This window comes from Berghia stephanieae, chromosome 1, assembly GCF_034508935.2.
Source record: "Berghia stephanieae isolate SIO BIC M18660-M18661 chromosome 1, UCSD_Bste_1.3, whole genome shotgun sequence".
Lineage (NCBI taxonomy): Eukaryota > Metazoa > Mollusca > Gastropoda > Nudibranchia > Aeolidiidae > Berghia > Berghia stephanieae.
Genome location: NC_088360.1, coordinates 9,258,046 through 9,285,545, shown reverse-complemented (window position 1 = coordinate 9,285,545; position 27,500 = coordinate 9,258,046). Strand labels below are relative to the sequence as shown.

Sequence of the window (27,500 nt, the reverse complement as noted above, 5' to 3'; positions counted from 1 at the left end):
TATAAATTACTGTCAATATATTTATAGAAAAGAACTAAACTCAAACTCATTTTTATTCGACGACTTTTTTTTACCCCGGGCAGCAAAATGACCAAAATGTTATTTCATATTTGATTACTTACAATGTAATAAAAACATCGATTCTTCGTCTTTTGCCCTTTGGCAACCATGGGCTATCTACATAGGACACCGATCGCCAGCCACCATCGTTATCACGTCCTCAACGCGCCCGCTTCCGGTTAAAGTCGATTGGTCACGATTTGGCTCTTTATATGGTGTTGTAGTGGATATAAATAGAATGCAATAAGTGCAAGTCGATGGATACCGGTATAATATGCGCTCACTTATGTTATCCGTCCTTCCATTTTATTTGGTTTGCATTCTATTTTTATCCTCTGGTATTTCTTCCTGTTCCCATATGTTGGTGAAAAATTTCTGAAATTTTTTGTTATTTCTTGGGGGCTTGATTAAAGCATTTCCACACTGATTGTTGGTATATTGCCTCATGCACCTCATTCTCTGTGATTGGGCCGAGATTAACCTCTATGTCCGTTTCTGCTTCTGGAATATTTGTACAAGAAGATGGGTCTGATCTGCTCAAAATGTTTGAGAAATAATATTGTCTCCACCGTTTACAATTTTCTGCTTTTCGTCTGTGATGACACTTCCATCATAGGATTTTAATGGTTTCTCTTAACCAAAACTTCTGTTTCCCGAGAACATTTTGTGATTTTGTATAGTGTTGTGAGTCTTGTCTTACAGCTGCATTTTCTGATTCAGTTCCTAATTTTTCTGCATACTCTCTCTTGTCTTTCCTTGTGGATTTTAAAAACATTTTTTCCTTCAATGAGTATCCACTGGATAGCTTTTCTTTCAGTCGAGAAGATTTAGCATTCAATAGATTTAGTTTGATTGGTTTTCTTTGGTTAATGAGCTCTCATGACCTTGATGATATCCAATTCTTTGTATTGAATTTATTGTGTCCTAAATGTTCAGTAACGGTTTCCTGCATGACGTGGTTGAAATCTTGGATTGTCATGCTTGGAATATCTTTTATTCCACTGAATTTATTTTGTACTGAGATATTGAACTGATTTTGGAAATCTGGGATTTTCAGTTTGTGTTAAAACGTTTCTTCTTCTGTTCTACAATATTTATTTTCCTCAATTTCATAGAGATTTTGCCTGTGACCAGATGATTATCACTTCCAATGTCTGCCAATGGCCTGACTCTGACACCATTTAATCAACTTTTCCATCTTTTGTTGATCATTGTGTGGTCTATCTGACTTTCTGTTTTTCCGTCTGGTGATTTCCAATGAATGTTCTTATGTGGGAAGAAAGTTATACCGATAATGAGGTTGTGTTTGTCACAACTTTATGTTAGTCTACTTCGCTGTCGTTCATTACCCTATGCGTTTCTTTCCAACTGATTTGATTTCTTCTTCAACGTTATTGCCGACTCTTGCGTTTAGGTCTCCAATCATGAGTATCTCATGTCTTGGTATATTTTCAAAAGCCATTCTTAAAATATCATAGAATTCTTTCTTGTTTTCTTCATCTGCATCCTCTGTGGTGCCTGTGAAGATTGAGAGTTTGGTGTATTGTAAGCTGTGTCTAGTGTATACAATTCTTTCATTTATAGGTTTTGATTCTAACAGTGATTTATTGTTTTGCTTGGCTATCAAGAGGGCAACACCTTCCCTGTGTTGGTCATCCTTTCGGCCTAACCAAAAGATAAAGTCACCATTGGAGAGTCGGAGCTTCCCAGCTCCTGTTCATTTTGCCTTTGATATGCTCAGAAAATCAATCTTGTAGTTCAACATGTCGCGCTGGACTTCTGCTACTTTACCTGTTTGGTATAGGGTCCTAACATAATTATTATTATTATCATTATTATTTAGTGGTCGAAGTCGCTTTTGACAGATGGTCGGTATGTAGAGGTGGTCGCTTAGGAAGATTTGACTGTACTTCAAAGTATTGGCAGATATCGAGTATGAGTAATTTTCAGGAAATCTAACATATCGTTTACCGGTTCAACCATCCATCTTTCATTCGTTATTTACTATTGATCTTTTGTCTGAGCAACCCATCGCTTTGCAAATTACAAGGTTTTGGTTGTCGCATACCCCTTTTATTTAATTGATAACCCGCTTGCCGGAATATCCTGTCTGGGTAACTCAGTTCAGACGGTTTACACTGTTATGATCTACGTCAATGTCTACTATCATAGGATTTACTCTCAAATTCTTGATTGATGCGTCACAATTTTTTTTTCTTCTATATTATATAAGCCTCAAGCAAAATCATAATAATTCCTTCACGCTTCAGTTCCCTTCGGTTTTGTTGATGGTATATGGTGAAGTAAAATATTTCCAAAAACAATTGTTCTGAATTACAAAAACCTATAAATCACCTACAACTAAGCAGATGACCGCTTAGTTGAGGCGTGTCCCAATTTATAAACATAAATTTTAAAGCAGCAATTGCTTGGTAACCTTTTGGCTAGACTAGTCTATTGCAAAGATCATTCCCACTAATTTTTTAATGGATCTTTTATAAGCAGAATATCCACTAAGTGTGCTCAAAGCGCTTTACAAGAGGTCCCTGGCCAACAACAACACGTAACATGTAGAACGAGCCGTGACAGACAACGCTGTTAACGGTCAGGTACTCATTTTACACTCGAGTATATTGAGAGAATGTGGGTAAAAAGCCTTTTCTAGGGACTCAACTATACATCGAGTGAGGCTCGAACCCATGACATTCCGATCCAAAAGGGTGTGACATACCACAAGACCACATAGCCGCACAAAGCTACCTTGTGGACAAGGGGGGGGGGGGGTCGAAAAATGACCCAGGCACGGCTTGGGTCTAATTCAGCTTATATTATTGTATACTTCCTTCTTTAACTAATTATTATAAAATTCTCAGTTAAAATCTTATTTGAGCAGCTAAAGCAGGCTATCTCCTTTTTAATCATTATGAGACGTGATAAAATGTTTGTTACATAATTTGATTAACTTGATTGTGCTAATCTGTAGCTTACACAAAGACAATACGCCTTCTTGAAAAGCTTCTTGGTCAGCTTTAACCGTATCTGTTGAGACTCAAGATTCGATTGACTGTTTGTTTTGTTAGGTTTTCTATATTTTTAAATTTTATTTTGGCGAGTGTATTTCTATTTGCTCTGTGTATTAAGCTCATAATGTCTTACATTTCCGGAGATGCAGCGTATAAACATATATGGTATTATTATTATTATTATTATTATTATTATTATTATTATTATTATTATTATTATTATTATTATTATTATTATTATTATTATTATTATTATTATCATCATTATGATTATTATAATAATAGTAATAATAATAATAATAATAATAATAATAATAATTATTATTATTATTATTATTATTATTATTATTATTATTATTATTATTATTATTATTTTTATTATTATTATTATTATTATTATTATTATTATTATTATTATTATTATTATTATTATTATTATTATTATTATTGTCATTATTATTATTAATAATATTATCAGATTTAACATCATCATCATCATCATCATCATCATCATCATCATCATCATCATCATCATCATCATCATCATCATTTTTATTATTATTATTATTATTATTATTATTATTATTATTATTATTATTATTATTATTATTCTTATCATTATATTATTATTATTATTATTATTATTATTATTATTATTATTATTATTATTATTATTATTATTATTATTATTATTATTATTATTATTATTATTATTATTATTATTACTATTATTGATTTTTATTGATATTATTATCAATACTATTACTATTATAATCATCATCATCATTATCATTAAAATTATTATTATCATTATCTGCTTATCGTCATTATCATCAACCACTATCAATGCTATTTTAAAGATAAAGTGACTTAATTGATCCTCGACGTGTAAAAGATTTCAAAAGATAATTTCTTTGATGAAAATTACATGTTATTCAAAGTTTTATTATATTTGACCAAAAAAATTAAAGATTTTTAGTCTTTAACGACAAACTGTTTCAGTCTTTGAACCGTCATCAAGTAAGATGTGGCAAACATAATTTGTCATTACTGCTTTACAACTGTAATAAATATCATTCATATATTCATGTTATGTGATGAAACCAATATAGACTGTCTAGACCTTGTTTTTAAGCACACTAGAGCAGCTGTGGTTTAAAAACGAATGTTTCAAAGATTTGCCAGAAAACTCTGTCTGCAAATGTCGAATGAATAATATTATAATGATCCTCTTCTTGTCAAAAGTTCTCAAACCTGGAATTAAGAGTTTCATTATTATAGAGTTTTTGGCAAGATAAAGGTTATTTTTATCGAATGATCTTCTGACCAAAGTACAAAAAAATGTTTTTATCTTTCAAAATACGGCAGAGAGCTATGAGGGCCTCTTCATAACACCGGAGTCATGTGATCATTATAAAGAGCCCGAGAGTCTCCACTTAAATGATAAGGTAAAACAAGTGTCATTCTCTGTCACTAATCTGTGGGTCTGACATACGAAGCCACATATGGGCCTAGTTTGTCATTGTTTTAATGGATGATATTTTGCGTCATTTTGTTGTTGTTGAGGTTTCCATGACAACAATGTGCCTATTATCAGACCTGCAAATAAGTGCGGGTCTCTCTCTCTCTCTCTCTCTCTCTCTCTCTCTCTCTGTGGCATATCACTTGGACGTAGCCTCCCACACAGTCCTTCGGAAGAAGTCTCTGTCTTGTGCCCATCTGCCACATTCCGTCACGCCGTTGTTGAGCCATTCCTGTATATCCTGTTGCCATCTTCTTTGTGGTCTTCCTCTGCCTCTTTTGCCCTCCTCCATGCCCTCCGGTAGTGCGGGTCGCTATCAGAAAATCCCAAGACTATTCAAGAACTTTGAGAGGGGTAAGACTAATTATTAGACTCACTAATATCCGTAATTTTAAAGACAAATTTAAATGTGTGTAATTATGTGGCTCAGCGGTACGGTCCTAGACTTAAAACAAAAGTCAAGCAATGTTAAGCGGTTTCAGCGGCCGTAAGGGTGACAGTAATCGTGGGAAATTCTCATACTTATGAATAAATTTATCTCAGAATCTTCTTATGTCGCGCATGTGAATATTCTTATCATCCTTTTATCCAAGTGCAGGTATGGGCAGGTCGACATTTTGGATTATTATTTCAGGTCTTTCGGCACTGACACGAAGTAGATTATCCTTATAGCTACATACTGAATGAAGCTGACGTCACAGCTCTTTGTTTTTTTTTATTTAGATCGGCTGTTTAATAATAATTCAAAAAATTATGCCTTTTTCGCCACGATATCATAAGATTTTGTCGCCTAGGAATATAGATAACTCATCAAACAAGATGTCTGATGTCAACAAGAATCACCCATGTTGTCCAAGTGAGCAAATTTGGGGTAAATAATCTTGTTCAAGGAAAAAAAACGAAAGTGCCTGAAGTGGGGCTCGAACCCGGGTCCTTCTGTGTCACAGTGCAATGCCTTAACCACTCGGCCACTTCGCCCCCCCCCACGTTTAATACGTTTAATAAAAAGTTCTCATTAATTTTGATCAATTATTTTTTAAGGTTTGTGTATCAGTATGATCAACGATTACATGACTGCACGTCGAGTACGGTTGATCTAGCGTGAGTATTATATTTAAACGCATAACGTCAAAAATTAAATCCAGACATAAACCAAGAAATTAGACGATTTCAAAATCTCTATAGCTTGCATAATTTGAGCTTTAATCACCAACAACCAGCAGTCCCTTTAATCCGTAAGGATAACACAGAATATCAAAGTTTGAAGATTTTGATGTCTCATGAATTAATACCAAGTAAATCTATAATGTACGGGTCAGTGGAGATCAAACGAGAAGCCCCAAGTGAATCTAATGTTATTTATTTCCCAAAGGCTAAAGATTTGTTGGTTTTTTTAAATCAACGGTCTATTGAGACCGTCTGCAATTTTATTGGCCCAGCAAAGCTGACTGCTCCATTAGGTGAAGATCAATCCCTTTTTTCTGTCACAGAAAGAATATAACACTAGAAGGTACAGGAAAGCAGAGCGTTTGATGACCGCTTCTCACATCAATTTGCTAAAACTATGATTTTTCCCAACTTGAAATTAAAAGGAAGCTTTTATCACCTAAGCATAAATCTGATATGTATATTTCCAACTTGTGATGATCTAAATAGTTAGTCAATGGAATTGAGTTTGATCATAATTCAAGATTGATGAAAATAGCAGTAATGATGCTGATGATGATGATTGTAATGATGATGATGATGATGATGATGATGATGATGATGATGATGATGATGATGATGATGATGATGACCATGATAATAATAATAATAATAATAATAATAATAATAATAATAATAATAATAATAATAATAATAATAATAATAATAATTATAAAAATACAGACTGACCAGGAATGTCCATGATTATGCAACTGAATTTACACGCCCCACCTCCATTCCGTAAGGACCAGTACATAACAACCACCTGTATATAACGACCACTTTGTCCTTTTATATTGGGTGGTCGCTATAGACAGGGCAGACTGTATTTCATATCGTTTCTGTAAAGTTATTTGATCATTATCATGACTCTTGATCATGCGTGTGATCAAGAAACTTGGCCGCATGTTGATCACTGATCGAATTGGTGATACACAGCTCAAAAATCACAATCAAGCAAGTTAATCGCTGCTTGGCTTGATCTTTATCCCGTCTTAGAACAATCAGACGAAAAGAAGCAAGGTGACTCGGGTCATATTATCTCAGTCCTCTAGCAGACTTGTCAATTCTTATGTTTTAATAAATAAAGAAATGAATAATAAATAAATAAATAAATAAAATAAAATATACTCATCTTTCGTTTTGTGATTTATTCTTTATTGTTTTATTTTCTATTTTTCTATCAATTAATTGCCTGTTTTTCTCGTTTGTTAACAACATTTTGTAATGAATTGGACTCGTTTTATGGTTATCTGCCATAGTTTGCATTAGTACCACTGATCTGAATCAATTCTGAAATCTTGCAACGTATTTACGTCAACGACTCGGCTAAAACAAAGAAAAAATAGGGCTAGCACTATTCAGTATCTGATACTGAATAGTGGTTTTTTTTACTATTCAGTATCTGATACTGAATAGTGGTTTTGTACTATTCAGTATCTCTGATACTGAATAGTGGTTTGCACTATTCAGTATATTACGGTGTTTTTTTCCGAAACTCGACGAAACCCGAAAAAATTTTGGGAAGTAGGCAACAGTGGGGAGTGAACCTGAGATTCAAGGAAGTGTACACCAGTGGGGAGTGAACCTGAGACTACTGTTTTCGGTGGGTTTCAGTGAGTTTCATATAAAAGCAATTCTTTTTTACGAAACCCGACGAAACCTGGCAATATCCTAAAAAAAATAATATGGTTAGTAGGTAACAGTGGGGATTGAACCTGAGATTCAGGGAAGTATACACCAATGGGGAGTGAACCTCGAACTATGAGAGGAGGATATCAGTGGAAAATGAACCTGGGACTATGGGAGATGTATACCAGTGGGAAATGAAGCTGGACTATGGGAGTTGGTTATCAGACGAGAATGAGGCAATTACTTTTTTACGAAAGCCGCCAAAACCCGCCGAAAACCATAGTCTTAGGTTTACTCCCCACTAGTGTACACTTCCCTGAGTTTCAGGTTCACTCCCTACTGTTGCCTACTTCCCATAACTTTGTCGGGTTTCGGCAGGTTTCGCAAAAAAAAACAAAAAAACACCACGTGTATTCAGTACATAGATGTCAATTGTAGTCTGATATTCAGTATCTATTTAAACATTTCAAAAAGAATTTCGGAGATGTAATAATATAGCCAAGATAGTTTTAAAACAGGTTTAAAGTTTGTAAGCTTTATTTATTACATTATTCCTTTATTTTCAATTTATCAGTTATTGAATGTATTCATTTGTTAAATTCATTATTCATCATTTTTTAACTTATTTATATAGTTATTTATTTACCTATTTTTAAAAAGTTATCATTGTCGTTATCATCCTCATTTATTTATTTATATTATTATTATTATTATTATTATTATTATTATTATTATTATTATTATTATTATTAGAATTACAAGTAAATGAAATGATTAAAATAAAAGAAAAAAAAACAGTAATAGACAGACGGAATTTAAAAATATGGATTAAAAAAAAAATTACCCCTTTGGGGGAATTGAACCCTTTACCTTTGAGTTCAGAGTCAAACAGCTTAACCACCAAGCAACAGATTCATTACAGTTCTGGAGACATTTAATCATGTCTATTGAGACATTAAAATTTTTATTTGAATGCCACTCATATTTTGATATTTTAAATTAGATGTCAATTGCACAATGGCATAAATTTAAAAATAACAATCAAAATATTTTGACAACTTATGTTACGAACAAATCGGGCTTGTCAGTGACTGCACATATTCAATCTGGAAGTAGGACAGCAGTTTGTGTACATTGCAACCGAGGTTGTCTCACTTTTCACTCTCTCTATAAAAAAGAGTTCCTTATGGATACTGAATAGTGGTTTTACACTATTCAGTATCTGATACTGAATAACCACTTCGTAAAAATAGCGTCCTGTTGATATCCAAAATCTGGGGACGTTGGAAATTGATTAATGTCGGTGAACAGCTTGGGTGATATTAATCACAATCGCACTAATATCCCCCTACGTTATATCGGTAGTTTAAGTGCTTTATTCAAAATGCCCTTGCTTGTGATTTAATGCTTTCCCTTACGAACACGTCGAGGCAGTATAAACAATCGCAAACTTTTAAATAGCTGGACGGTCAATGAAGTGAGCAGGAACGAATTTAGGATTCATAAGGACAATGCGCATGAACGAAAAGTGTGGGTTTTTTAAATTTATAAATTTGCAAATTCAAAAATGGCAACGTTTGAGGGCAACCGCAAATTTCTGTTCAATCAACGTATTTCTTGCTTGCAATGTGACAAGAATGGAAAGCAAACCTAACCAAATTATATACAATTTTAAGGTCACGTCACGTATTCTCAATTATAAATCATGGTCTTAACGTCATATTTCATTCACTGACAGATTCACTTCCCATAAAAGATTAAATGGAATTTCAGACAGATCTTGTAGATGATGTTGGTTGTGGGGACATTCAGGAAGGCTAGCGAATCACGAAACAACCCAATAGTTTTGAAGATGTTGTCGAGGCAATGGACCCACCAGGCGATACCAGTTTGTCCAAACAATACTGCTCATAATATATCAGATGCATTTGGAGTTTTTCAACATTAAATATGTTTTTATATGTATGTTTTGTTACAGTATGTACATAACTATGCGCTGTCTTAGTGTGGGAGGGGCTAATTAAAATGCTAGAATGATTGGTGTATAAAAAATATGATTATCAATCCATATAAAATAATATATAGAAATGGTTGTTGGGTAGACATTTTTGTTGGCCTCTCACATGTTAAGTTATCATTTAGTAATGTTAAACGTTAACTGCGTCTTAAACACACTTGGGCTTCATTTAAAAGAGATTTGGTTATCACAAAGGATAATTCAACATATGTCTATCATACATAGGATGTGCCTGGTTTCTTTGAAATCTATATTTAGAAGACTCTTACACTCTCACCAATGTCTTTTACAGCCTTGGAACATGTTTTTGGATGTGTCAACGTTAATGAGACAATTTTGTTAATAGACTATCCACGAATTCACACCGATCTAGGAAGCTACCATGTCTCGTACAACAAAAGCTGTGAAATAGAAATCATGAAAAATACATAAGGAACTTTGAAAACCTTCAAGAATATTCATTGTACAAACGGATATGACAATGGCGGTGGGAAGAGCATTTTTAAATTACAGAACTGTATTTGGTTTGCGACATTCAGGGCATATCTCAAAAGGTGCAGACTGTTACCACCCATGGCAATTTTGGGAGCAATCATCGTCAATGTTTTGCTGGCAAGCATGGGCGATAGAGATCATTATCTTTCTTTCAATAATTCTTGAAAGTGCGGTTGAAATAGCCCAGATATCCATTCTTTGATCGTGCTTCGTTTCTTATCTAGTCTGGTGTCTTCCTGTATAGCCACTTGTTGCTTTGTCTTGGGTATGGAAATGATTAACTTGGACTATCATGTTATGTTCTGCATGGCTTATGGCACGGCATGGTCAATATGTATAGCGTTGCACAGCGGGATCGCATATGCCTTTCGCAACAGTCGTTAGAGAATATTTCAGCTATACACAACCGTCCTATGCTTGCTTCCGTTGGTGTTTGTATGTTTCGTTAAGGATTTTTGCCTTTTGGTTAGAATTGTAGGTAACAAACGACGAGCTAAGGAGATAACACAAAAGCATGTACGACCAATCGTGTAAGTCATGATAAGGTCAAGTTCTCATTTCAAGAAAGTTTTCAGACTGGTGGATTTAAACTTTTTCAGGAGGATGTAAAACCAAAGAAACAAGCAACAATAAAACAAGTATGTACAAATCAAAGAATTTTAGGATGACTGTTGCTATTGCACGGTTTACGTTCTTCACCACGGAGCTCACCTACAGCAGATTTTACCTTCTACCCTCATTGGAAATCGTGTATCTCAACATTGCTGTTCTTGCTTCGATTAGAGAACCGGAAACTACTATCAACTGGAGCTTCCTGAAGTTTAATGGCAGACGACGCAAGGGGCATAATATATCTTATTATGGCTGTGTTGTGTCTCCTTATTTCTTCTTTTATTTTAAATCCTAACATAAGCGAGTGAGTTACACATACGATTTCGTTAACTTTTTCGTTCTAGGCAAAGTTTCTTTTTCTTCTTGTTACGATACAATGAGTTTGTTTATCTATGAAATATTTCTAACCAGTGTAAGAATTTCTGGTTTAGTTTTTTCTCTTTACTACAATAAGTTTATCCTCCATTACAATTGTAGCTTTAGTAGCCGAAACATTCTTTAGTGATTCACAAAATTATTGTATTTGATTGCTTAAAAGTCGCTCCAGAACCTTATGGTTAAATAGAAGGAGTCAAGCTACTTGATTGAATGTGATTGCGGGAGTATAACAACTAAATATTGTGATATTAAGGACTTTACTATCTTTTATCAGCAGAAGAGTTTAAAGCAGAAAAACTAGACTTCAAGCCAGTATTAAAAGAAAAGTGCCCCAAGCTTAGGGGAAAGGGTATGTGTGTGTGTGTGTGTGTGTGTGTGTGTGTGTGTGTGTGTGTGTGTGCCCACTGATTAGACAGCTTGTTTCTTTGAAGGTGTTTTGATAGTACCCTGGTCGTCCCTTGTAATCCGTTGATAAAAGTAAGTTTGTCATTTGATCTCCCTTTTCTCAAAGGTAGCCACTTTAGCCGTTCAATCATATATATATATATATATATATATATATATATATATATATATATATATATATATATATAAATATATATATATATCTATATATATATATATATATATACATATATATACATATATATATACATATATATATATATATATATATATATATATATATATACATGTGCGTGTGTGTGTGTGTGTGTGTGTGTGTATATAATTATTGATGGGTGTCCTGCAGTTCAGACAGTGCTCTATAAATCAGATTAACAATTCTGAGCATATTAAATGAGTGAAAAACAACTCACTTTTCTTGACGATGCAATTCTGAGCTACTGCATCTTATAATGGAGCTAAGCCTCAAACACTGTAAACTAAGAAACCAAGAACGCTCAAATTTGCATTGTTGTTTGTCAACGACAAAATGCAGGGAGTGGTAATTATCTACATGATTAAAGAATATTTGGTTTCTTCGTAATTTTAATAAAAACACAAAATTAGAAAGGAAAAATGACGACATTTCCGGCCAAAAAAATTTGGGTTTTCCCGGACTCTGCCTTGTGTCTTTTGTTTGGATGGTTTGTAGAGAAAATGTTTTATGTTAAGTAATTTTAGATTGCCTCTATCAAATAATGAATGTGTTTTATTATTTTAATCCAATGCACTTTAACTGCACATGGATAGATTACGCTAGAGATCCCATTATTTTATTTTTGATACAAGTTTAATTTCCTTTTTCTTGTTTTCCTTTTGATCGTAGCATGTTTTACAATTTAATCATCTCTCTTTGCAACCGATTATATGACCTCGATTATATGACCTTCAGAAGTGGTCGTGAAAGTCTTAAAACCAGAATAATTTTATTCTAACTTAGGCCTATTTATAAATGTTGGCAGTATGGGTACTATCGTTTGTTTTATAATTATTGTGTTATTAGTGTATCATAACGTTTAGGAAAAAAGAAAATAAAATTCCGATCACTTGTCCCATAGGGGAAATTTGTCACTAGGTTCTGTTCCAAGGGAAGACGGGAATAACCCAGGCATCAGCCACAGTGCAGCGCCGCAAATTAAGCTAGGGCGGGGGTGACTTGCTCCGGGCTACACAGCGCAGAGGCGGGTGATCGAATTCGGTACCTTTCGGGTACGAAGCAAAGACCGTACAGCCGAGGCACGCTGAAAAGATCCTAGGACAATGATAATCTTCTAATTGTTATTAAATAGGGATGTTTTTTTTACGGTGTCTTCCTGTTTGACAATGGTTTAAATTTGTAACACAGACTATACAACCTAAGTTATTAATGATTTGTAAGAGGCTTTGACTCGAATTATAATATTGCTGCATAAAACAAAGTTAAGTTCACACATTCTTTTAATCTAAACCCATGCCAGCAGTGCAGATACGATCCACATCGGATACTTTGGTTTTGTATCAATGAGTATTTATTAGTGCCGCGCTGAAGACCGGTCTGGACCGCGGTCCGACGGTCTTTTAGCTGTGAACCGAAGACCGGTCCCAGAGGGGAAGATCGGCGGCGGTCCTCACTTCTTATCACCTTTCAACTAGTGCGGGGCGGTCCTTGCAAGGACCACGGTCCTACGGTCTCGCGCCATAGCCTACTACTTCCCCAGCGATTCGTTGCTTCGGTTGCCTATCTTCCACCAATCACCACCCATCCCACTTAATTAATCGCACCCACCCCCCTTTGCCATACACTAAACGACACAGACGACCATACAGGCAGACGACCACCAACCTCCACTCCGCAAACCGCCCTTTCGTGTGTGAGATGGGGGGAACAGGAGGCGCACGCCTTGGACGATTCCATTATACGGGGTAAATTTCAAAATTTACTACACCATAATGATCGCAATGACAATGATCTATGGTGAAGGCATGACCCCTCTTCTCTAATGGGTTATTGTTTGAAATGTATGTGACTACAAAAGATGTGTGTGTTTGTGTGTGTGTGTGTGTGTGTGTGTGTGTGTCGAACCTAGCAAGTAGCAAATCCGATTTTTTGTTTTCTTTTGTCCATCTCTTGTCACCACTCCTTTCTATCGCAGTGTTGTCATTTAAAATAATACAATAATATTAAAATTTCGTTTGGTGGTTTTACTAATCAAATAATATGAGTTTCATTAGTTTCTTCCTTCCAAAAAACCCAGTTATAACGTCTGAATTTTAAAAAAGTCCAATAGAATAATTGGGGACCCCGATAGCTCAGTTGATAGAGCACTCTCTTTATACGCAAAGGGCCAGAGATCGATCCCGGGTGCAGTCGATTTTTTTCTGAATTCCTGTCTACTCAGCAATGAATGGGTAGCTGAGTTTGTTAGATCTGGCGAAAAGTCACCATCGACCCCTCTTATCACCTCATCCACCCCCTCTTATTATAACTTCACGTCTCTCTCTCTTACTCTTCAATGCTCGCTGCCCTCTAATGTGTGTGTGTGGGGGGGGGGGGGGGGGGGGGGGGTAGGAGTTGCGTGTGTGTATCAACGCCACGAACAACTCGATCAACGCCTTGGGCGATGCCATTATCTCCGTTAATGGGGATAAATTTCAAATTTTATTAAATTATCGAAGTAACAATGAAGTACGGTGAGCAAATAAAGAAGGCATCACCCCTCTTCTCTAATTAGGTTACAATTTGAAATGAGTGTGACTACTCCGTGTGTTTTACTCCTGTAGGCCACGGTTTTCATCGTGTAGCGGTCTTTAACGGTTCAAGAATGAACGATCCCACGCTCTCAAAGGTCAAACCGGTTCGAATTTCCAACAGTCTCTCAGGAATGTTCAATGTCGAAAAGGACCGGTCCTAGGACCGGTCCTTGCGGTCTTCATTTCCCAAGGACCGTAGGACCGTGGTCCTTAAGCTTGCCAAGGACCGCCCCGCACTAGTATTTATGTTTATAATGGTCACACATTGGATTCTCTGGTCTTTATCAATATTCATCAATGTTTACAGAAAAAACCATGAACTGGACATTATTGTAATCCTCTCCATTAACGCGTAATTATGTCAAGTTTAAGTGTAACAAGTGTAACTAAATGACAAATTGCCATATTTATGGACAATAAAGATCTATTATTATTATTATTATTATTATTATTATTATTATTATTATTATTATTATTATTATTATTATTATTATTATTATTATTATTATTATTATTATTAAAATAATTATAATTTGTGACGTCAGATCATCAAGCGTTCAATTTCACTAAAATTTGAGTTTTAAAAAAGAGTATCATTTTACGACTTTTGAAAATGTATTTACTTAGATATAAGGAAATTAGAATATACTGATGGGATAGAAGAAAACATTTCATAGACACTTACCTTTTAGAATTCAAACTTTGTTCCCAACGCGCACTCGAAATCTCGTGCAGCCATTGCGAACACGTCTGGAATTTTCTAAAAACAATAATACAAATTGTATATTATTATTTCTTTTTTAAAGTTAGCTAAAGGTATATTTTATTTCTATTGTTTGAAGCTTGGGTCCTAATTTGGATACGCCCAGGCTAGCATGGTTTGTATTTTTATTCACAATTAAACATCTGGCCATTACTTCATTTTGAGGAAATCCTCAAACAATTAATAACTCACTTATTCTGTAGACATGTTTATTCATCATTTGATTTCATTATAGAAATTGTCTATTTTCATTTATATTCAGTACCTATTCATTTATCCTTGCTTTCCATTAGTTTTTTCCATCAATTTCTGGACGCTAAGTAAAACTAAAATAACATAATCCATTTATATTTATAGAATAGTCTGTGGTGCCGTGCTCTGGAAAAACAAATATTTAGAAATTTGGCCAGAAAACTCGTCCTTCAAATATCGTTCGATTTAAATGAGCCCCGTCTTAGTAGAAACTTTCAAACCTGGGACCTCAGCGAAGTCCCAGGTTTTAAAGTTTTTGCTAGGACGAGAGTCATTTGAAGTTCCAGGTTTTAAAGTTTTTGCTAGGACGAGGGTCATTTCAATCGATCGAGTTTTGAAGGACGAGTTTTCTGGCCAAATTTCTAAATATGTGTTTTTCCAGAGCACGGTAGTGTGGAACAGGCCAGACATCGCCATCACACCGGAGGCCATTACACCATCATACCATGTCAATAAATGTGGCCAAGGGAAATCACTCTTACATCACGTTGTCGACGGGTAGAATCATTACAATCGCGTGAAACACAACAATGTAAATCAGAATAAAAAATCACTCATAACACTGAAATAGTCAGTCCATTAAATGATACTATAGATAGTATGCAGATGACGTCACTCAGGCCTTTGTTATTGTTTTTGCCATCCGCGTTTGTGAGTTGTTCTCACTAAACTGTATTAACCAGACTATAAAAGTTCATGGTTACACATAGTTTGTGTGTTGGTCCGTTATACTTCCGGATGGCAATGTTTTGAACTCCTTGGCCAAGCGCATTCTATCTATAGATAGAATGCGCTTGGCCAAGGAGTTCACAACATTGCCATCCGGAAGTATAACGGACCAACACACAAACTCTGTGTAACCATGAACGTTTATAGTCTGGTTAATACAGTTTAGTGAGAATTACTCACAAACGCGGATGGCAAAAACAATAACAAAGGCCTGAGTGACGTCATCTTCGAACTATCTATAGAGAGTAAGTTCAGTTGATTGACCAATCGTCGCAAAACGGTATTATGTGGAGTTGAACCCGAATCTTTGATTTATATTTTGAGCTTAATTTATAAAATTTGTGTTAAAATGAATTTAAAGGCTTTCAATGAAAACAATGATTTCTCTTTCTTAAATTACAACTTCTTAAATTTCTCTATAATTCATCATTATGACGAAACTCAATAATTTTCTTCATTCGCCATAACACAATATTGTCGTGTTGGGTCACATTTAGCAAATTTAATCAAATGTCGCGTGCAGATGATCGTGTTAAATGACGGTTTTTTTTATTTCGGATTTTAGGAAATCGTCCAAATAAATCCTTTATAATGAATGTTTGTCCTCCTCCTTTTCCTCCTCCTAGACCTCCTCCTTTTCCTTTTTCTCCTCCTCTTCCTTATCTTCCTCCTCCTCCTCTTCTTCTTCTTCTACTTTTTCCTCCTCCCCTCCTCTTCTTCTCCCTCTTCTTTATCTTCATCCTTCTCCTCCTCCTCCTCCTCCTCCTCCTCCTCCTCCTCCTCCTCCTCCTCCTCCTCTTCCTCTTCTTCTTCTTCTACTTCTTCCTCTTCTTCTTCCGTTTCTTCTTCCTTTTCTTTATCTCCTCTCTCCAGCTTCGAATACAGTAACTGTCAAATTACGATAATACACTGCTCGCCGCCTGAATGCCTGACCCCCCCCCCCCCCCCTCCCCCTCCTCTGGTCGGAGCTTATTTTGCCTGAACGCTTGTTTTTTTCCACCATTAACAGGCTTGTTGTCAAAGTATAATAACCATTTTACTTGCTTCCCGATAACCGGACACTCAAGCGGAAACCGCTGTACTTCTTCTGTACAAATTTACATATTTTTGATCCCAGTACATAATCTATACTATCGGTAAGGTCTGAAATGCATAATTTATGAAAATTTCAATATTGTAACATTCAATAACTTTTTCAAAACAGCAGGATAAGGTTACAATAAACGGAATGTTATTTTCTAAAGGTAATGTTAAGTGTACACATTAAATATATGTTTAAAAATAACAAAGTTCAATATCAATTCGGATTATAACAATTTCTATCAGGACAAAGATATGACGATAAATTATTTTGAACCGATTATTAAACAGGAGTGAGGGGGGGGGGGGGGGGGGGGGGGGGGGGGGGGGGGTCCCGATTGCTCTGTTGGTATAGCACTAGCTATATACCCAAAGAGACCGAGATCATTCCCCGTTGACCGCCCCCCCCCCCCCTCTTTTTCCGCTTAACCAGCTGTTTAACGAGTTAGATCTGGCGGAAAGTATTTTGCGATAGAATAGCGTTCTAGTCAAAGGGTAGAAGGCAATTGCTAGTGTCCGTTTCACTCTATGGAAACCTGGATAAACTCCGGCTCCGTGGACCTCATGGCTTTGAATGAGTGCTTCTGTTTTATTATACATAGTCATCGTATGTGGACAAAACCCTTTATCAAAATCTAACCTGATTTAAAAAATTATAAATAGCACATTAATAAATGTGCTCCAAGCTCTTTACAAAGGGCCCCAAATCAACAATAGCAATCTACGTGTAGAGCGAGACATAATGCGTGTAAGGTGCTATGTATTTTCTTTTCAGACACAATTAGCACTGTTATTGAAAAGGTACTTATTATACATCTGAGTACAATGAGAGAATGTAAGAAAAGAGGCTTTTCCTAGGACTCAACATTGTATTCGAGCCGAGGACATACAGATCAAAAGTCGACTGTCATACCACACGGGCACACAGTCACAAACAAGTAGGCCTACCACTAACCAAAGATACCGTAATTTTTTTTGTTGCTTCCATCGTTATCTACTTTAAATCGACTTCAAAGAAACACTTTCTCTGAATACAAACTACCTAATTCAACTATAATTATTTTACTGTGCTGATCGCCAACAGCTGGTCAGGAACCATTTACCCTAATTCAACCAATCTTTACAAATCTTATGGCTTAAGTTGTTTTTACTGATTTAGCTACTCTAGCTGTTTTATTTATGAGCCACCGACCCTAACTTGAGCTTTTCACTTGAGATTTTTTTTATATAGCGAAATATCCACGAAACCTGCTCAAAGCACTTTATAAAGGTTCTCTGATCAACGGCAACACGAAACATGGAGAGCGAGACATGACGCCTGTTAGGCGATGTTACACTTTTTTTCCGACAGAGACAACGCTGTTAATGGCCAGGTACTCATTTTACACATATATACCTTTTACAAGGCTCGAACCCACGCCCTCCCGATCCGATAGCGAGTGTTATACCACTAGACCACACAGTCGCACTCAAAACGGTACTATGTCGGAATTATGTTGATGCTGTAAATTGTAATATAATATGATATAGTCAAGGATGGGAAGCTTTGGTCTGAATTGAAACTCTACCGTATTAATAGCCCCCTCCACCCCCCCACCCCCCGCCCCAAACCTCCAATTCAATTTCAGCTCACAAAATATATCGATGTAAATTCACCAAAAGGAAAACAAAACAAAAAAAGGAAAAAAAAGGAATAAAGAAGTAACAAATACAAAAAAGAAAAAACCAAACCAAACCAACAAAAAAAAAAACAAAAAAAAAAAAACAAAAAAAAACTAATAACAAACAAAAATGAAAAAGTAATGAACAATTATTCTAGCTAGTCAGTAATTGTAAATAGATAAGATAATAAATGAACTGAACAGGAACATTTATATAGAACATTATTACCATAGGCTTATCATGCTAGGTCAAAGTCACTGTGCTTAATTTACTCCATCACAAGGCCATACTATGGGAAACAGGTTTTTATTTTCAATTTCACTATAATTTGTGATTTGTTGTTACCGGCATTCTTACAGTATCCATTACTGTTTACAGAACAAATGACGAATCACTGTGCACGCTCATTATCGCTTGATTTGGCACAAGACGAAACATTTCACGGATGTGTAACCGACCTGACAATATAACAGAAGTTTAAATGAAATATGAAAGATGATTTATTATCTTTAAAATGTGATTAGGTGTTGCGACATTACACGAGACTTGAAAATCCTTTTGTAAAGATAACCGACAAAAGTTGACTAAATTCAAAGAAACCATAATCCAACCAGTTGGCTTAAAATGTGACCCATCATTCTAAATCGGTATTATGTCGGGTTTGTTTAAATGCTTTAAAATGATTTAATGGTCAAATGAAAACATGGGATAATTCTATGTTGAATTGAAATGATGACGCCTAAAGAGTGAGGCCTGGGTATCATATGGCAACGGCGACTTCTAATGGTCTCACACACTCCTATAATATTATGACGGTGTTCCAGGCGGTAGCAGCTTCTAATGGTACTCACACTACTATGTTATGACTATCGACCATGACGTAACATGCTATCGACCTTATCAGCAAATTCCTTACCGCACTCGTCACAACACACCGTTCAACTAGATGCTCTGTAGGCGGCAAATTCGTTGCTGCATTCGTGTACAGTCGCGAACCCGCTCGGTAATTTCTTCACAAAGCTCGACCAGATACCCCGCGGTTTCAGGTTCTCGTCCACAGCGCATACATATGGGACAGGTTGAAAGTCCCCACGGATGACGTCTATTAGGCGACTGGTTTTGTATAAAATAGAAATGCGGTTCCATATGACCTACTGGGGGGAATGAATGAAGCAGTGTAATGCGTTTTTAGCATGGTAAACCGGTGGAAATGTGGTATATAAATGTTGATATGCATAAGAAAGGTTTTGCAAATTGGGTAGTTTGTCATAATGTGATAGTTGAGCTGCTGTTGCCAGCTTATGTAAAGCCTTTAACAGAATAATTTAATGTGGATCCAACTCTTCACGTCCAATTGGCACCTTCTTTTATTCTCCTATTTGTCCTATTTATTTAAATTTTACATCTTTTTCATTATATTAATTCTTTATCATTAAAATTATTTCTTATCCGTTTTTGTAAATAAAATTTACTGAAAAATAAAAATTATTATTTCTGCCAAACTTCCTGAATTATTGACGAAACGCGAAATGAACAATAAGAAAACAGCTTTTGACTTTTTTGAGATATGCCGGTACTGCGTACTCTAAAACAAACACATTAAAATTGTCAGAAAAGAAGTCCCATCTAATGAGTTTTTGATTTAAAAAAAAAACAAAACAAAAAAAAAACCTCCCCCCCAAAAAAAAACAACAAAACATGGTAATTTAATCGATCAATATTTGAAGAACGTGTTTTTTTCAGAGTACGACAGAGAAGAAAATCACAAGTCCACGTTTTCTTAATGCCTTGTGTTTAGGTTAAATTCTCATCAGCAGTTGACCAATCTGGCGATCTAAAATATAAACAAAGATGGGGGGTGGTGTCAATTTCATTCATTCTATATTCTGTCAAGTGGTTACAACTGATTTTTGCATTTGAATTACAAAACAGTACTTGTAAATATAGGCTTCACAATGCGCTTTACTACAACCATGGAAACAAGACTAAGATAGGTCGTCAAAACGGTGTCAATAGAGCAGGACAGTCGTGACGTCACACCTTCTACTTTCCCGGTTCCAAAATCCTTAGAAATGTATGCAACCAGCCCTTCGGAGGACTAATGGTAGGTTACACATTGAATCATAAGGTGGCATAATATTTTAGTAGGAGAGTGTATATGCATATTATTAGGATTACAGGAGGTAAAAGAGCGAGGATGAATGCTTTTACTTGACGACCAGCATATTTAGACTTAAAGGTAAGATCACATCACTCTGAAATAAGGAAATGAATTACACAAGGTATGTATCCTGTCATCCGAAGAGTGGTTTTACCCTTCCAATGAGATCGGAACCAGTTCTTTGACATTACACTTTTGCTCCCTATTATACCATTTCATAACTCTTGAAAACTCGGAGAAAGTCAAAATGTTTGATGTTACTAACAATTTTTATTTTGAATTTCAATCGCCAATCATTTTTCCAGCGAGTTTTTACTTTTTAAAAACATAATTATAAAGCATGTCAAACATGTTGAATTTTCCCAACATTATACAAGATACTGTTTTAGAGACCATGTAAAGAATCAGAAGAGGAAGTTCAAAATTACAATCAAATTATATTGACTACATTGACCAACACGTCTTTACAAACCGAATCACATCGAAATTGTCAAGTGACATCCTTGTCGTAATAGCGGGATAACATTATACTATTGTGTTGGGATTGCTGTAAGTCAATTTTACAATTTATAAATCAATTTCATATTGTTGCATTCGCACGCCTGGTTGACGTCTTGTATGTGTTAAAGGTCTCCGTTAAATCAATACAGGTATTATTGTGATCATTTCATCACCATGGCAAATATCATCATCATCATCATCGTTATCATCATCATCATCATCATCATCATCATCATCATCATCATCATCATCATCATCATCATCGACGTCATCATCATCATCATCATCATCATCATCATCATTATCATCATCATCATCATCGTCGTCGTCGTCATCATCATCATCATCATCATCATCATCATCATCATCATCATCATCGACGTCATCATCATAATCATCATCATCATCATCATCATCATCATCATCATCATCATCATCATCATCATCATCATCATCATCATTATCATCATCATCATCATTATCATCATCATCATCATCATCATCATCATCATCATCATCATCATCATCATCATCATATCATCATCATCATCATCATCATCATCATCATCATCATCATCGTCGTCGTCGTCGTCATCATCATCATCATCATCATCATCATCATCATCATCATCATCATCATCATCATCATCATCATATACCTTATTACTTTACCATTTAACCTTACTTGCGGACTTCTAACTTGTAAAATGCTTGAGTCTATTCTGAAATTTCCTATCATGGGACCTCTTTAGAGTCTCATAATATGTTGCATGAGACCGATTTAGTGTCATAAGTCTACGTTCTAGTTCACGCAGTTATTTCATGTTACGAACGATATTACTAAATAAATTATTGATGAGCAAAAATACGTTCATGAAATAGGGAAGAAATGTGTGATACTGGTTCCTATTTCATTGGAAGTGTACGACCACTCTTCCGGGGGACTGGATAGATACCTTGTGTAATTAATTCCTCTTCTGGTGTCAGATTGATGATATTTTATTTTCTAGTCTAAATATGCTGGTCGTCAATAAAGTACATCCATCATCATTCTCTTACATCCCGTAATCCTAAGAACCTGCTTATAAATCCTGCTACTGAAAAAGGTATGGTACCTTAGTGTAACCTATTCATAATTAGTACTCGAAAGGACTGGTTACATACACACTCCCAAGGATTTAGGAATCAAAATAGTAAAAAAAAAAAAAAATTTAAAAAGAGCTTTATATAGCGTAATATCCACTAAATGTGCTCAAAGCGCTTTACAATGGGTCCTGGTCAACATCAAGATTTAACATGTAGGACGGGACATGACGCCTGTTAGGCGATATTACAATTTTTCGGACAAAGACAACGCTGTTAACGGCCAGGTACTCATTTTACACCTGAGTACGGTGAGAGAATGTGAGTAAAGAGTCTTTTCCAAGGACTCAACTATGCGCCGAGCGCGAGGCTCGAACCCAGGACCTTCCGATCCGAAAGCGAGTGTCATACCACTAGACCACATAGCCGCACAAAGGGTTCATGTCATGACTTTTCTTCCCCATTTAATTGCATTTAACAACGTTTTTGACCATGTTTCCCATTTAAGGCTTTTTCATGAAACGATATGCTTATTGTAGGATTGGAAAGGGGACTGAATTAGATCGTTGTTGTTATCAAGTCGTAGTCAGTTTTATCAAGAATTTAAAACATAAGTGAGGTTACTGACGGTGGTGTAATAAGGCCGTTATTATTTATGATAAATTATGATCTCTTTACAACACAAGACAACATACTGATAGCCATCACTTGAGAGTTGTACAGCAATGTAAATAAATATAAGGGTCATAGTAGAATTTTTTTTTTTTTCGTGACTCGAGTAAACCAGGTGACTGCGATAAGCTTGGGAATATCATTGATGTACAGCCAGTCTAACTATACGTTAATGATCATAATAATAATAATAATAATAATAATAATAATAATAATAATAATAATAATAATAATAATAATAATAATAATAATAATAATAATAATAACAGCAATATACTTCTTTAGCGCCTAAGCATACACTTAAAAGTGTTCTGCAGCGCTTTAAAATTAACTCAAACATATACACACACACAAATACACATACAAGCACACCCACAGGCACATATGTTTTTAATAAAAACCAAAAAAAAAAGCAAAACTTTAATCATAAAATACTCTGTAAAATAATTCAGTCTTAAGATGCTTCTTAAGTGTTCCTATAGTAGGAACCGATTTTGTTAACAACTGAGAGTTCCACAGACGTGGAGCTGCACAGTTAAAAGCTTTGTAGTGAAAATTATTAAGGCAGTTTATTTCTTTCATTAAAAGAGATTCTGATGATCTTGAGACACGGCTGTGTATAGAATTCAACAAGGTCTTGTAAGTATGAAGGATCTACTTTAGTAAAATATGTATAGGCGTATAAAAGAATGTTGTACTCTATTATATAGTGAACAGGAAGCCAGTGAAGGTCATGTAGAGTATAAGTAATGAGCTCTCGAGAGATTTTTAGAGTAACACGTCTGGCTGCCTTAGTTTGTATCTTCTGCAATCTATCGGTAGAATACTTGGGACAACCAGATAAAAGAGGGTTGCAATAATCTATCCTATTAAGTATAAGAGAAGATACTAATAATTTCGTTTTAGCAATATCCAGCATGGATATTACGCTGACGATTCTCTTTAGATAAAATTACAGTTTTGGATAATTCTAGAAATATGAGTTTGCATATCAAATTAAACACCAAGATTTCGGACACTGTTTCTAGATTGGCTTATTTTACAATCTACAATATTAATATCGGTAGACGATATTACATTTTCCGGAACAGCTATTTTCTAAAAGTAGTATTTCAGTTTTCATTGTTTAATTGTAATTTGTTAATTGCCATCCAGTCTTCAACGGCAATGATACACGACTCCAACCTCCGAATAACTTCCTGCTAATCACATGAGTCAATGGGGAATTAAAGTTGTGTATCATCAGCGTAAAAATGAAAACCAGCAGGAAAAGAGCGAATGACATAATTCAGAGGTGCAGTGTACATTGTGAATAAAAGAGGCCCTAAGACTGATTTTTGTGGAACGGCAAAAGATAAAGTAACAATGACAGAGACGTGTTTGTGATGTAAGCTGAAAAACTGCCCCTACCACTCAGATAAAAATAAAAACCAATTTAAAACGGCCCTATCGATTCCATATATCTACACTTTTTAATCTGCCGAGAAGAATATGTTGATAAATGGTATCAAAGGCCGCACTCAGGTCGAGAAGTAAAAGAACACTTTTTTCTTAACCAAGTAATGAACGATGTCGTTGTGTACACATTTACACGTTAACTTTCAGTGCTGTGGCCTGGTCTGTGGGCAGAATGGAAAATAGAATATAATTTATTATCTTTTAAATGTTCATGAATAAGATGTCCATCCACATTTTCGATCATGTTTAACAATAAAGTAAGATGAGACAAAGGTCTATAGTTCTAAAGTTGATCTTTGTCGAGGGTCGATTTCTTGAGTAGTGGATACAATACCGCAGTTTTCAACATAGTTGGTACATCATAAGACTGGTGTTAACGATGATAGTAATAGCAAATTCAGATAGAACTACGTACTAGTCTACACAATATTTCTCCTCATATTATTTCAGACTTAGATTTTTGATTCGATGTTACGGTTGGGTGCCCTAAGTTGGACACAGTTAGGCTTTGTTTATGGTGTTTTAAAAAAAAATAATTAAACCATTGCCGCTAGTTTTGTTTTCAAGCTATCAACGTGCGTTTTCTGCCATTTAATTGGTAAATAATAATAATAATAATAATATAATAATAATAATAATAATAATAATAATAATAATAATAATAATAATAATAATGATAATAATAATAATAATAATAATAATAATAATAATAATAATAATAATAATAATAATAATAATAGTAATAATAATAATAATAATAATAATAATAATAATTATAATAATATTAATAATGTTAATAATAATAATAATGATAATAATAATAATAATAATAATAATAATAATAATAATAATAATAATAATAATAATAATAATAATAATAATAATCAATGTGGATGGTGATTATTATTATTATTATATTATTATTATTATTATTATTATTATTATTATCATTATTATTATTATTATTATTATTATTATTATTATTATTATTATTATTATTATTATTATTATTATTATTATTATTATTATTATTATTATTATTATTATTATTATTATTATTATTATTATTATTATTATTATTATTACTATTACTATCATGATCATTACTGTAATTGATAGATAGATAGATAATAGATAGATAGATCATCATCATCTACTATTATAATATATGATATTTCCACAAATGACCGACAACACCCGCCCTTTTACGTGAAGAAATCCCTTCAACGCATGTGTTGATAGTGGTATAAGAGCTCAAAGACGTCATCTAACGATAGTGCGCTGTCTTTTCCTTTCATGACGTTGTAAACCAATAAAATGCTATTAATATCCATTTAGCTCAAAAGCTGAGTTATTTGGTAAAGTATACATTCAAAGGAGCCCAAAAAATCGATTACTTACGCATTTGTGATTCTTCACACATTCCAATAAATTCTGCCAGTAGTTATAGGTGTAGCTTTACAATACTTTCAATATTTTACAGTGGAAAATGACAGGCTATGTCCCATGAGCGGATATCATTGAATGTTTTACGTTGCATTGTTGTTACAAAACTGCATTCTGCATTTAACTGTGATTGTTTCTTGGTGCTTATGTTTCAGATTTCACCGAATGTTAAAATTGATATAAATGGATATTTCTCTTTTGTCAGTGAGTGTTGTGATAGTTATGCTTTAATAATCGAAGTTACTGATCTCAAGGCATACTAAATTATCTACATTAAAGTATATTTTGAACGCATATGTGTAAAAAAGGGGAATTATTTTCGAACCGCATTTTAATAGAATCGGCTAATTTTCCAGTCGTCAATAAAGTGATAGGAATATCTAATATACCAATACTCAACTTCCTTCTTAAATAATAATGTATAATTTACACAGAAGACATTTGAAGTACAATAAGAAGCAGGCCTGATAATCATAATTTTATGAACAGTCACCTTATTTATTCTTGTTTGTTTCCTAATTGATATCATGATTACTATTAGTTTTGTTCTCATGATGTTCTATGTCCCATATACTTGGCTGTAGAGATTATCATCCCTTCTTAAGAATGAATAGCGGAACTAATTACACAAGATATGAAGTGAATAGAAAAGTGCCAGAAGACAATAGAGAATAAAAATTTTTCGCGGCGGTGGTGGGGTTCGAACCTGCGACCTTATTGGTACGACAACTCCGCCTGGCAGGTGAGAGCGTGGCTCTACCGTGTGAGCTATCCACGAACACAAAAATATTCGTTTCAAACCCAAAGTCATTACTAGATCCCTCTCTCACCCACTTCTTGAGACCGCCGATTCGTTCGTACACCACCATCGCGAATAATTTTGACCAGCAGTTAAGCTTAATAGCCAATATTCTCAACACAAACATATAACATAGAAACGATTGAGACATTGAGTATGCTCCGGTGTATGGGGTGAATTTTTAATTCAGAAAAGTGAGTGGAGCAGGCACTTATGTTGGTAACAACAAGATATGAAGTGAATAGAAAAGTGCCAGAAGACAATAGAGAATAAAAATTTTTCGCGGCGGTGGTGGGGTTCGAACCTGCGACCTTATTGGTACGACAACTCCGCCTGGCAGGTGAGAGCGTGGCTCTACCGTGTGAGCTATCCACGAACACAAAAATATTCGTTTCAAACCCAAAGTCATTACTAGATCCCTCTCTCACCCACTTCTTGAACCGCCGATTCGTTCGTACACCACCATCGCGAATAATTTTGACCAGCAGTTAAGCTTAATAGCCAATATTCTCAACACAAACATATAACATAGAAACGATTGAGACATTGAGTATGCTCCGGTGTATGGGGTGAATTTTTAATTCAGAAAAGTGAGTGGAGCAGGCACTTATGTTGGTAACAACAAGATATGAAGTGAATAGAAAAGTGCCAGAAGACAATAGACAATTGTCTTCTGGCACTTTTCTATTCACTTCATATCTTGTTGTTACCAACATAAGTGCCTGCTCCACTCACTTTTCTGAATTAAAAATTCACCCCATACACCGGAGCATAC

The 27,500-nt window shown here is 34.9% G+C and overlaps 1 protein-coding gene across 2 annotated transcripts in view; it reads right to left on the bottom strand.

Moving 5' to 3' along the window:
- The window catches only part of LOC144967468 (uncharacterized), a 97,062-nt gene extending 78,006 nt beyond the window's left edge, over positions 1 to 19,056 (bottom strand). The window contains exons 1-2 of one of the 2 annotated variants that reach the window (XM_078904773.1): positions 18,834 to 19,056; positions 14,805 to 14,879 (exon numbers count right to left, since the gene is read on the bottom strand). The gene's annotated coding sequence lies outside the window, so the exon portion shown is untranslated. The remainder of the gene's footprint in view (positions 1 to 14,804; positions 14,880 to 18,833) is intronic. The other variant, XM_078904818.1, reaches the window with a different exon arrangement.
- Positions 19,057 to 27,500: the final 8,444 nt, after the last annotated feature.